Here is a 13023-nt window from a genome sequence, read left to right as displayed (position 1 = left end):
TGAAATTACTCTGTTAGCTGAACCATTAAAGAGTCATGTTTATGAGAAGATAGTAATGGTATTAATGCCATCCCCATACTATATTAGTGTCTGCTTTCAAGCTGCCTGCAATAAATAGTGTAGCAATAAATAACAGCTCTGATTCATCAGCTTTAGTTTAATCCAGAAATTTGAACATTATACATTATTCATTCATATCAGCCACATAGAATCATAGAATTTATAGTGCAGAAGGAGGTCATTCGGCCCATCGAGTCTGCACCAAATCTTGGAAAGAGCACCCTACTTAAGACCACATCTCTACCCTATCCCGTAATCCAGTCACCCCACCTAACCTTTTGGACACTAAGGGGCAATTTAGCATGGCCAATCCACCTAACCTGTACATCTTTGGACTAGGGGAGGAAACCGGAGCACCCGAAGGAAACCCACACAGACATGGAGAGAAAGTGAAAACTCCACACAGTCATCCGAGGCTGAAATTGAGCCTGGGACCCTGGAGCTGCGGGGCAGCAGTGCTAACCACTGTGCCACCATGCCGCTCATGCAACTCCCCATTGCGAAGACCGACGAAAGTTTGTTTTGTTTGAAAGACGTTCTGCTCAAGCATTAACGGGGAGGTGGTGGTATCGTGGTATTGTCACTGGACTAAGTAATCCAGAGACCTAGGATAATGCTCTCGGATCCCGGGTTCGAATCCAACCACGGCAGATGATGAAATTTGAATTCAATAAAAATCTGAAATTAAAAGTATAATGGTGACAATGAAACCATTGCTGATTGTCGTAAAAACCCACCTGGTTCATTAATGTCTGGCCTATATGTGACTCAAGACCCACACACCGAGATGGTTGGCTCTTAATTGCCCCACTGAAATAGCCTAGCAAGTCACTCAGTTCAAGGGCAATTAGGGGTTGGGCAACAAATGCTGGCCCAGCCCACATCCCAAGAGCGAATAAATATAAAATGTTAAAATATTATAGATAAAACATGGAGGCAGAGGAAACATAAGAATAGGAGAGGATCATTCATCATGCCTTTTTCTGCCATTCAATTAGATTGTGACTGATCTGCATCCTAATTCCATTTGCCTGCCATAGTTCCATTTCCTTTCTTGCCCTTACTGAGGAAAAATCAGTCAATCTCAGTTATGAAATTTTCAATTGACACAGCTTTAGAAATAATTTCAAGGCAAGATACCTCCAGATTTCCATTTAATTTTTAATAATCTTTATTGTCACAAGTAGGCTTAACATGGCAATGAAGTTACTGTGAAAAGCCCCTGGTCGCCACACACCGGCGCCTGTTCGGGTACACGGAAGGGGAATTCAGAATGTCCAAATTACCTAACAGTACATCTTTCGGGACTTGTGGGAGGAAACCGGTGCATCCGGAGGAAACCCACACAGACACGGAGAGAACGTGCAGACTCTACACAGACAGTGATCCAAGCCGGGAATTGAACCTGGGACCCTGCAGCTGTGAAGAAACAGTGCTACCCGCTGTGCTTCCGTGCTGCCCATTAACTCTCGTGTGCAGAAGAGCGTTCCGATAACAGATTGGGTAAATATTAGATGAGCATTAAGTCATCATGGTGTGGGTATGTGTTTGGCACAGAGAGCAAAACCAAAAAAATAGCAAAATCTTTTAGAAACACAGACGGACCAAAACAATTATACAAACTTCAAAGTAGTTTTTAAGGGACATAAGGTAAACTGATCCGGCTACAACTGAAAACTTTTCTGGATCTTAAAAAATTCTAACCACATTGCCTGTAAGATGGAAACTCTAGCCAGTGACATCCAGTACAATAAGATGCCAGCTACAGTTTGTCAATTTGGAGTCAGGGAAACAGTAAGCAGAGCTGAGGTGCATCTCATGAAGCAGGTGGGGGAAGTGGCAAAAGCAAACCTTTTTTAATAATAATAATAACCTTTTATTGTCACAAGTATGATGTTACTGTGAAAAGCCCCTAGTCGTCTGTTCGGGTAAGCTGGTACGTGAATTGAACCCACGCTGCTGGAGTTCTGTACCACAAACAGCTATCTAGCCCACTGAGCTAAACCAGCTGTGAGGCAGTCAGAGTCTTTCTGATGCACTTCTTCATGAACATCATTGACAGATGTGAAGCTGCTGGCGTAGGACTGGAGTGGGCACAATAAGAAGTCTTACAAGACCAGGTTAAAGTCCAACAGGTTTATTTGGAATCACTAGCTTCATCAGGTGAGTGAACCTTGTAAGACTTCTTACCAATGACAGAGGTCGTCAGAAACATTGCTTTTCCAGCTTCCTAATCAGAGGTTGAAGAGGGGGCCAGCTGAGTGCCAAAAGCTAAAAAGAAAATAAATTAAAATATAAATGCGTCACCTAGTGGATATTGCAAGATCAATGTCAAGGACATTAGAGCTGCCATCTTCTGCCGTGGAAACCATTCCTGGTTGTTTTTCACACTGATTACTCAGTTTTATTTTTTGCTGAAAAGACATTCATTTGGCACCATCCAAAGTGTTTCCCTGGTGATATTATGCAGACTGTGTTTATGCATGCGTGTGTGTGTTGGAGAACTGGGGGCTCCATATAGGAATTATTTGACACCATTTGAACTGAGCTCTTTGTAAAAAGATAAAATGCCATGATAATCCAAATGAATGAATTTAACCAACAGAAATACTTTTAATGAGAGGAATTAGAAAAACAAAGCAAATTCACAATAATTTAGCAATAAGGTAGGTTCATTTTAATAAATGATGTGACGGCATCACTTAAATTAAAGTATGGGACTAAAAATAGGGTTGCACTGGGACATGGGAGTCACCATTGGTGACCTGCCCGTGTCCATGTGGATTAAGTTGGACAACACACTAATTTGGATGAGGGGGATCTGATTGAAACTTACAGGATACTGCAAGGCCTGGATAGAGCGTATGTGGAGAGGGTGTTTCCACTGGTAGGAGAAACTAGAACCAGAGGGCACAACCTCAGACTGAAGGGATGATCCTTTAAAACAGAAATGAGGAGGAATTTCTTCAGCCAGAGGGTGGTGAATCTGTAGAATTCTTTGCCGCAGATGGCTGTGGAGGCCAAATCACTGAGTGTCTTTAAGACAGAGATAGATAGGTTCTTGATTAATAAGGGAATCAGGGGTTATGGGGCGAAGGCAGAAAAATGGGGATGAGAAAAATATCAGCCATGATTAAATGGCAACGCAGACTCGATGGGCCGAATGGCGTAATTCTGCTCCTATGTCTTATGGTTTAAGTATACCCTCCTTTTATCTGTATGATTGTAGTACTGGAGCACACCACCTACTCTGCTCTCTGCTCCTCCAAGCTGCCTCTAGCCTCTGCCCATAAAAGAGAGGTGCTGGAGAGTTGTTTGTCGAACATGTGTTACAACCAGCTTGCTCTACTTCAAGACAGGCTGCACCTTAAAGTGAAGTGGCACAAAAACATTGCTGTAATATAAATTACTATGATGCGAGCAAGGCAATGGAATTTCTAGAGTCATATGTTCAAGATTGCCACAAACTCTAAAAATCAGAGACACAGGTTCAAGTTTAGAATAAGGTGCAAACAGTTTATGCAACTGATGCGAACTCGTGTGACAGGCTACACTCAGAGGCTAACAGTACGGAAAAATATAAAGGACAAATGAACACATTTGAGATAGCAGATTAAGCCTGGCCATTTAGATTATTGAGTTCCCATGTTTGCCGATTTGTCTATACCCTTTACTATTTTGACAACATAACTCAGGAGTCTGTTAACTTATTTCTTGCTTGTCCAAAACAACCAGGGATGTTACTGTTCAATCCATTCTCAATCTCAGATCATTCTTCTAGCGGCATGGTGGCACAGTGGCTAGCACTGTTCCTTCACAGCTCCAGGGTCCCAGGTTCGATTCCCGGCTTGGGTCACTGTCTGTGTGGAGTCTGCACGTTCTCCCTGTGCGCGTGGGTTTCCTCCGGGTGCTCCGGTTTCCTCCCGAAAGATGTGCTGTTTGGTAATCTGGACATTCTGAATTCTCCCTCAGTGTACCCAAACAGGCGCCGGAATGTGGCGACTAGGGGATTTTCACAGTAACTTCTTCATTGCAGTGTTAACGTAAGCCTACATGCAACAATAAAGATTATTATTATAATAGCATGTGATGCTTCACACTCAACGAATTCTAGAAATACTTTTTGGTTATAAACCTATGCAGGCTTCTTCAAGACTTTCTAATTTTCATTTTGTCTTGAACAAAACAGGAACGTTTGGAACAATATGGTTATGAATTCAAACCAGCAAGAGGGTAAAATAAGAAAACACATTATTGTGTCTGCCCTATTATTAAGCACGAGCTTGGGCCATGGTCACATTGATGACAAACAATAACTCGAGATGCTTTGAAAATAAAGGCTGCAGAAAAATCCTTTGGCTAAGCTGACAAGACCACATTACAAATGAGAATATGGAAGAAACATTATGCAAGTATTTGGCTGCAGTTGTTACACCCATGTTAAATGAGAAAAGATAACAGTGGAAGAATGCACGCCAGCCAGATTGGTGACAGTCTGGTGAACTTTCAATGCATTGAATAGTAGAGTAGAGGATGAGGAATTGCATCCATAATTCTCCACATAGACAGTTCTCACATTCACTTCCTTTATTCCTATTCATTCTTGAAACATGAGCCACATTGGCAATAGCTAACATTTATTGATCATCACTTGTTATCCTTGAGTTGATGGTGGTTCCCTCTTGAACTACTGCAGCCCATGTGTTGAATGTTCCTCCATAGTGCTGTTAAGTAGGGAATTCCAGGAATTTGACCCACGCTTTCAAGTCAGGATGGCATGGGGATATCTTAGTTTATATACCTGATAGTTATCCTCACTGGATACACTACATCCATTGGATGCACGCATGTCTTATAGACACTCATGATCTGTCATTTCTCCTTACAGGAACAGAGAGCAAAGGTCAGGGTGAGGACCAGAGATGGTAATCCAAAAAGTACATCTCCAGAGGAGGAGACTACATAGATAACTGGAATATCAGTGTCCCTGATTATCAGACATGGAGAGACAGATTTCACTGCTGTGTAGTAACTGAATATCTCTGACTTACAGCTTCAAACAAGACTCAGTCATGCTGATTTGATACCAACACCGAGAGGAATATGGCCATCTTAATCATGCTGAATAGCAACATTTCTATATTTCTCTTATTTAATCATATCCATCTCTTCACTCCTCCAGGGCCAGCATGCAAATAACTGCAGCACATAACTATTTCCTTGGAGGAGTTGATTGTTTCTGAAAGTGCACCTTCACATGACACGGGTGACCATGGCACCAGTGCAGACATTAGCCCTTTGTTGGGCCCTTTAGGAGAGACAGATGAGATGACACCTTGTGAGTTGCAAAGAATGGTGGTAGGAACAGCTAGAATGGCATTGGAGGGTGCAGGCCTCTCCAAGCTGTGCTCAGCTGGACAGAGGTGCTGAACAAGGGAAGGCCATCAATGAAAAAGATAAAGCCAGAAGCAAAGTAGCAAATATGCCGTTATGCAGTGCACAATGTCCACAATAACACCAAGGGTGAATGGGTTTAGCTCAAGAATTTGCTGATTGCCATTTACAGCTGCTTTGATGTGGTGATAATCATAACAATAATGTTTATAAACATTGTGGTTAGTATCAATGGGGGGGGTGATGCACTATCAATTACGACGAGACGAGAGTAGAGAGTAATTGAGGCTTTATTACGCAGAGATGTGGAGCCTCCCGCAGCTGCTGCCGAAATGGCTGCGGCTCAGTGAGCACACACATTTATACTCCGCCTACTGGGCGGAGCCAGCAGGCAGGGATCTACCCCCGTACCTGTAGTACAGGAGCCTTACCGTAATACCCTCGTATGCAGTATATACAACAGTGGTGACGACCACATTCACCTCCTGTTAAAAAAGAGTCCAGCGGGGGTGGTGGAAAACTATTTACAAACAGGTTGTTTAAAATTTAAGAAAGAGGTTACAAATTTAGACGATTGGGCGCCTTGATCCGTCATTGCGAGTGCCACAGTTCTGGTGGCGATTCAGGCATCGGTTCGGCCTCATCTTCATCCCCGGGTGGGACCAAGGGGAGGACAGATCATCCTGGAGCGGGGGCTGTGGTGGGGTGTGCCGGGGGGAGGGAGGGTGGTGCCAGGGCAGAGGGGGGGGGGGTGGCGACCCAGCTGGTGCCAGGTCCCTGAGGGAGACTATGTCTTGGCGGCTGTCGGGGTACGCTACGTAGGCATACTGTGGGTTCACGTGGAGTAGCTGTAGCCTCTCAACCAACGGGTCCGCCTTGTGGAGCCACACGTGCTTGGGAAGGAGAACTGGTCCTGGAGCTGCCAGCCATGTTGGGGGAAAAAACCCCGGAGGTGGACTTCCTGGGGAAGGCAAAGAGACGTTCATGGGAAGTTTCGTTAGTAGCAGTGCACAGGAGCGACCGAATGGAGTGAAGGGCGTCGGGGAGGACCTCCTGCCAGTGGGAGGTCGGGGGATTTCTGGACTAGGTAGGGCCAGCTGGACGGCCTTCCAGACCGTCCCATTCTCCCGCTCCACCTGCCCGTTTCCCCGGGGGGTTGTAGCTGGTCGTCCTGCTCGAGGCAATGCCCCTGTTGAGCAGGTACTGGCGCAGCTCATCGCTCATAAATGAGGATCCCCGGTTGCTGTGGACGTAGACATGGAAACTGAACAGAGCCAAGATGGTGTTGAGGGCTTTGATGACGGTGGCAGACGCCATATCGGGGCATGGGATGGCGAAGGGGAATCTTGAATATTCGTCGACCACATTAAGAAAGTACGTGTTGCGGTCGGTGGAGGGGAGGGGCACTTTGAAGTCCACGCTGAGGCGTTCAAAGGGGCGGGTGGCTGACACCAGGCATGCGCCGTCTGGCCGGTAGAAGTGTGGTTTACACTCCGCGCAGACCTGGCAGTCTCTGGTGATAGCCCTGACTTCCTCGATGGAGTAGGGCAGATTGCGGGCCTTTATGAAGTGATAAAAGCGGGTGACAGAGATCATCGCGCAGGGTCCGGAGTCGGTCCACTTGTGCGCTGGCACATGTACCTCGGGATAGGGCATCAGGGGGGCTCGTTGAGCTTACCGGGGCGATACAAAATCTAGTAGTTGTAGGTGGAGAGCGCGATCCTCCACCTCAAGATTTTATCGTTTTTGATCTTGGCCCGCTGTGTGTTATTAAACGTGAAGGCAACCGACCGTTGGTCAGTGAGGAGAGTGAATCTCCTGCCGGCCAGGTAATGCCTCCAACACTGGCTTGGGCCCCTTTTCGACAGAGGACTGCCGAATTTCAGAGGCATGGAGTGTGCAGGAAAAGATTGCCAAGGGCCTGCCTGCCTGGTTGAGGGTAGCAGCCAGAGCTACGTCTGATGCATCGCTCTTGACTTGAAGGGGTGCGTCTCGTCGACCGCGTGCATCACAGCCTTGGCGATTTCGGCCTTGATACGGTTGAAGGCCTGGTGAGCCTCGGCTGTCAGGGGAAAAACTGTGGAGTGGATGAGTGGGCGGGCCTTGTCCGCATAGTTAGGGACCCACTGGGCATAGTACGAGAAGAACCCCGGCCATTGTTTGAGGGCCTTGGGGCAGTGGGGAAGGGGGAGTTCCATGAGGGGGCGCATGCGATCGGGGTCGGGCCCTAGAACTCCGTTCTGAACCACATAGCCGAGGATGGCTAATCGGTTTGTGCTGAACACGCACTTCTCCTTGTTGTAGGTTAGGTTGAGGAGTTTGGCGGTGTAAAGGAATTTGAAAAGGTCAGCGTCGTGGTCCTGCAGGTCATGGCCACAGATGGTGACGTTATCCAGGTACGGGAAAGTGGCCCGCAGTCCTTATCGGTCAACCATTCGGTCCATCTCCCGTTGGAAGACCGAGAACCCGTTAGTGACGCCGAAGGGAACACTAAGGAAGTGGTAAAGGCGGCCGTCCGCTTCAAACGCGGTGTACTGGCGGTCCGCCTTGCGAATGGGGAGCTGGTGGTAGGCAGATTTCAGGTCCACTGTCGAGAAGACCCGGTACTGTGTAATCTGATTGACCATATCAGATATGCGTGGGAGGGGGTAAGCGTCGAGCTGCGTGTACCGATTGATGGTCTGACTGTAGTCAACGACCATCCTGTTTTTCTCCTAGGTTTTCACCACTACCACTTGGGCTCTCCAGGGGCTGTTGGTGGCCTCGATAATACCTTCCTGCAGCAGCCGCTGGACCTCAGACCTGATGAAGGTCCTGTCCTGGGCACTGCACCATCTGCTCCTGATGGCGACGGGTTTGCAATCCGGGGTGAGGTTTGCAAACAGAGAAGGCGGGTCGAACTTAAGGGTCATGAGGCCGCATACAGTAAGGGGTTGTAGGGACCCGCCAAATTTCAGGGTTAGGCTCTGGAGGTTGCACTGGACGTCCAGGCCGAGTAGCAAGGCAGCGCAGAGGTTGGGAACGACATAGAGCCGGAAGCCGCTGAACTCTACGCCCTGGACGGTGAGGGTGACGGTGCAATACCCCCGGATCGCCACGGAGTGGGATCCGGAGGCCAGGGAGATTCTCTGGTTGATGGGGTGTACCGTGAGGGAGCAGCGCCTTACCGTATCGGGGTGGATGAAGCTCTCAGTGCTCCCGGAGTCCAGAAGGCAGGAGATCCTCAGTGCTCCCGAGAGTAGAGAGTAATCAAGGCTTTATTACCAGAGATGTGGAGCCTCCCGCAGCTGCTGCTGAAATGCTGCAGCTCAGAGAGCCCACACATTTATACTCTGCCTACTGGGCGGTGCCAGCAGGCAGGGATCTACCCCCGTACCTGTAGTACAGGGGCCTTACCGTAATACCCTCGTATGCAGTATATACAATACAACAGTGGTGACTACCACAGGGTGCACTTCATGTGCATTCATGTGTGAAGGGAAAATAAATAAATAAACTTTCTGGCAGCTGTGTTGCAACTATTAAGTTGTCAATCAAAGGTTAGTTAAAGGTACAGACTGCAAAATTGAATGAATGCTTGCCATTTCAAAGGCGATCAGGGGATTTCCGGCTATTGAAATGCCATGGGCTTTTTAGGAAGACTGAGGGAGCAGGTGTCAGGAAAAGGAAAATGCTCTTGACTGGAATCTTCAATGAACTGTGTGATCTGCTCATCAGCTGTCAGGCAGAGCAGTTCAAAGTGAGAAGGCCACTTCAGCATTTAAACAGATCAGGCCAGGATGAGGAATTTGAAGAGAGAGCTGCTTGAGATCACCATGCCAATAGTGATTCTTCCGTTTGCCCAGGGCTGGAAAGGGCAGTCCAGACACTGGATTCCCATCTCAGGGGAGAGTCCAGGGGTCCAACCCTTACTCACAGCCTGAGCTGACCTAAACACCAGCACCCTTGGGTGACCCTCTCTCTGCAGTCTAGCAGCAACAGAGGGGCATGGGAGCAATGCACTCTCCTCCTTGACCCCATACGTGGCACCAATCGCCCCAGCCTCGGGTGTCACTGCCAGAGTGTCAATGTCATTGGGCCATGGGCAGTGTACCATTGGCAATGCCAGGTGGATGAGATTAAAGGGGGGCTCCTGGGGGGTGAGGGTTGTGTGGCTGAAAAGAGGGGCTGAGGGGGTGTTCTGAGTGGGTTGGGTGGGTCAGGTCACCCTCATGCATGTGTGGTGTGGTGACCCATTATTCCCATTTTTGGGGGAGAATGCCCCTCCTTGCTGATGGGTTGGGGTCATCCCCTTGTCAGTGGGAGGGAGATGTTGTGCCCGCTGGGCACTGGGATTGTGGGGCGAATTCAAAATGGCAGAGCGAGACCAGGAAGGGAAGGTAAATTTTCATGGCAGAGGTGTGATAGCACCTGGGCGACGCACCTAACACATGCGGGGACCAGTGCTGGCTCTTCCCTAGCGGGAGGACTTGGACTCCAGAACAGAGAATCCCACCCTTAATTTCTCATGTGATTCAATGACATATTTTGCTTTATAATTCTCCTTAAAATGCCTTAAAATGTTATTATGCCGAGGTTCGATCCCGGCTCTGGGTCACTGTCCATGTGAAGTTTGTACATTCACCCTGTGTTTGCGTGGGTTTCGCCCCCCACAACCTAAAGATGTGCAGGCTAGGTGGATGGGCCACACTAAATTACCCCTCAATTGGATAAAAATAATTGGGTACTCTAAATTTAAAAAAAAACATTATTATGTTAAATGTGCTCCATAAATATGTCATTGTTGTTGTTTTAAGGAGACTGTACACTGTGCTCCAGGTGTAGCCTCACCAAGGTTCTATATAATGGCAGTCAGAGTACTTATATACTCCAATCTCTTTGTAATAAAGACCAACATACCTTTTGCCTTCTTAATTTGCTTATTCCATTAAATGTTAGCTTTTTGTGACCCGGGCATTCTGAGGTAATTTGATGCTGGAACTCTAGAAAATCTGATCAACTCCAGTGTGGAACCGACTTGGAGTAAGTCCTGTGAGGAGAGAAGAAGAGGTTAGGTTGTTGAGGGAGAGGTGAGGGTTGGAGAACGGTGCTAGAGGGCATGCCAGCAACTATCTACAACCTTCTCCTGTTTATTTTAGACTATTATGGAGTTGTGCTCCTCCTGGTGCCATAAAAAAGATAATATTGAATCTTAGCTGCTCTACAGCCTCTTGATTGAGTCATTGTTGACCCAGGAATCATTGATGATAGCATGCTCTGCCCAATCTTGTTCAGTCTTTGTTAGTCTCTGATTACCATCTTCAAGTGACCCAAGTTTTGGTGGGAACACCAGGCACTTTCTTGGTCATGGTGGGTGTCAGATACAGGCGACCACACTAGGAAATTAGTTCCTGCACATGCAGTTTCCTACCCTAAGATTGCCTCTCCAATATCTCCCATATCGTGGCTCCACTGTGTTCTTTCTACCTGTGTCACTCTTGATCCAATCAGCCCATCAGACTGCACAATAATGTTATTCATTTTGGGAAATGCCTCACTGTGGTTTATTTAATGCAGATAAGGCGTCAATGGTTAGAAGCTCCTCCATACATTACATGTATTTGATAAGTCAAATAAAGCGATCAAGTAGTGTAATGCATGAGGCATGAGAGAAATTTATGTGACTTAATGTGCTGCATTCATTATTTTTACCATTTGGAAACCACAAACCCAGAACTACAGTGTATCTGTAAAGTAATGAAAATTCCACTGAAATTCCTCAGAATTCTAAATGTTATAAATGAAACTCTGGTGCCCTGTCAGTGTATTTCCACTTTGTTCTTGAGTTTTCTGTCAGCTGCAGTTGGGAATCAGCTACCTTTTACGGATTCCCTTACTGGGTAACATTGAACACTGTAAATATTTCACCTCCCTTTACTTTTTCCGTATTTTCATTCATAAAATTCTGGTGTGAAGATAGAGGCAATCACTGGAGCCAGCAGCTGACCAAAATGTCTGCTCCCAAACATCGTCTCACAAACAGTTTCAAACGGTAAAACACAGGAACAAGCAAGCACTGTGTGATGCCTGCATCTCGCACTTTGTAATGTCTAGTTACAATATCAATCCAGGAGAACATTCTGACCCATTAAATCCAACACAAATAAAAGACAAACACCTATTAAGAAAACATGCTTTGTCAATGTAACTGTGTTAAAGAGTCATTAAATCGGTTGTTTTCTTCTGTGCTCGAAAGCTCGACATGTTTTGCTAAATTGACTCGTTTATGACAGGAAGCAGCAGAGATTCTAATTATGCCTGGGAATTTTACAGGCAGCAGCTGGAAGGTATACTGTTGGGAATATTTAGTCTGCTCTATGCTTCACTGCTGTATGCCACTGGAAATTATTTTAACCAGTGCTGAATGTGCTGTGTTTGAATCATTAATGTCCGCCTCTTGAGAAAAAAGTTCCAGACTTCCTCTAATTAGAAACAACTAGGCAATTCCAGCAGAACACCGTGATCATATATATTTCATATAGCAATGCTGGGAGGAATGACAGATTTGGTGGATTCTGCCTTGAAACGTGTTCAGAAATACTAAGCTGTCCACACTTAAGTCAATTTTGCCAATGTACATTTTTTTTAGACTGACTAATCCACCAGTTAACTATTTGAAGGACAATGTTGCTTATTGAAATCAAACCGCCTGAACAGCACCCCTGAGTTTGAGCAGCCATGAGAGGAGGGAGATCCACTTTGTGTCTGGGAGACCGGGTAATCTGAGCCATGTGGTCACTGTGGCGCAGTGGTTAGCACTACTGCCTCATGGTGCTGAGGACCCAGGTTCAAATCCCGGCCCTGGGTCACTGTCCGTGTAGAGTTTGGACATTCTCCCCGTATCTGCGTGGGTCACACCCCCACAACCCAAAGATGAGCAGAGTAGGTGGATTGGCCACGCTAAATAGCCCCTTAATTGGAAAAAAATAATTGGGTACTCTCAATTTATTTTTAAACAGTAAATAGTTCTTTCATCCAAGTCAAGCTTTACCATTGTTTATCAAGATTTGATGCTAGTGGAATAAAAGATCGCTGCTTTATAACTTTAGTGCAGTCCGTTTGCTTGAAACACGGGTTCCAAATATTTTGCACCTTATTTCTTATCCCTATCACAATGCAAAGCAATGAAAATCCTCCAGGCAGTGATCGCCATCTGGACTCGCAGCAAGTGTCAAAATCAACATTCACAAGAATGTTTTAAAAATAAATTCCATCAATATTTAGATTTTTAAAAAATTATTCCGCTAGCAGTGAGTGCTGATGAGGTTGTAGAGGAGATTAGTGCCAAAACTTTGAGTGCACTGAATTAACACTAAAGGATATAGAACAACCTATTTCAAATATAGCCTTTCAGGATTTTGGATGTTAATTAAGTTTCTTTAGGTTGTTCAACTAGATAACTCCTCACAGATCTTCTATGTCAAAAGTGTTCACCATTTATTCTAAAGTGCTTTCTTAAACATGCAAACAAAGACCAAAGTTTGAAGCTACAATGCATTTCCAAAACTAATATCAATGTGCAAAGGGAAT

General features: G+C 46.1%; 1 long non-coding RNA gene across 1 annotated transcript in view; it reads right to left on the bottom strand.

The window, feature by feature from the left end:
* Positions 1–204: 204 nt before the first annotated feature.
* Positions 205–13023, bottom strand: part of LOC140426216 (uncharacterized) — a 108882-nt gene continuing 96063 nt past the window's right edge. The window contains exons 2-3 of the long non-coding RNA XR_011948153.1: positions 10354–10483; positions 205–4109 (exon numbers count right to left, since the gene is read on the bottom strand). This is a non-coding gene — a long non-coding RNA (uncharacterized lncRNA). The remainder of the gene's footprint in view (positions 4110–10353; positions 10484–13023) is intronic.

The sequence above is a fragment of the Scyliorhinus torazame genome, chromosome 7 (genome assembly GCF_047496885.1).
Source record: "Scyliorhinus torazame isolate Kashiwa2021f chromosome 7, sScyTor2.1, whole genome shotgun sequence".
Lineage (NCBI taxonomy): Eukaryota > Metazoa > Chordata > Chondrichthyes > Carcharhiniformes > Scyliorhinidae > Scyliorhinus > Scyliorhinus torazame.
Note: the sequence above shows the minus strand (reverse complement) of the source record. Positions and strands in the feature narration are given on the sequence as shown.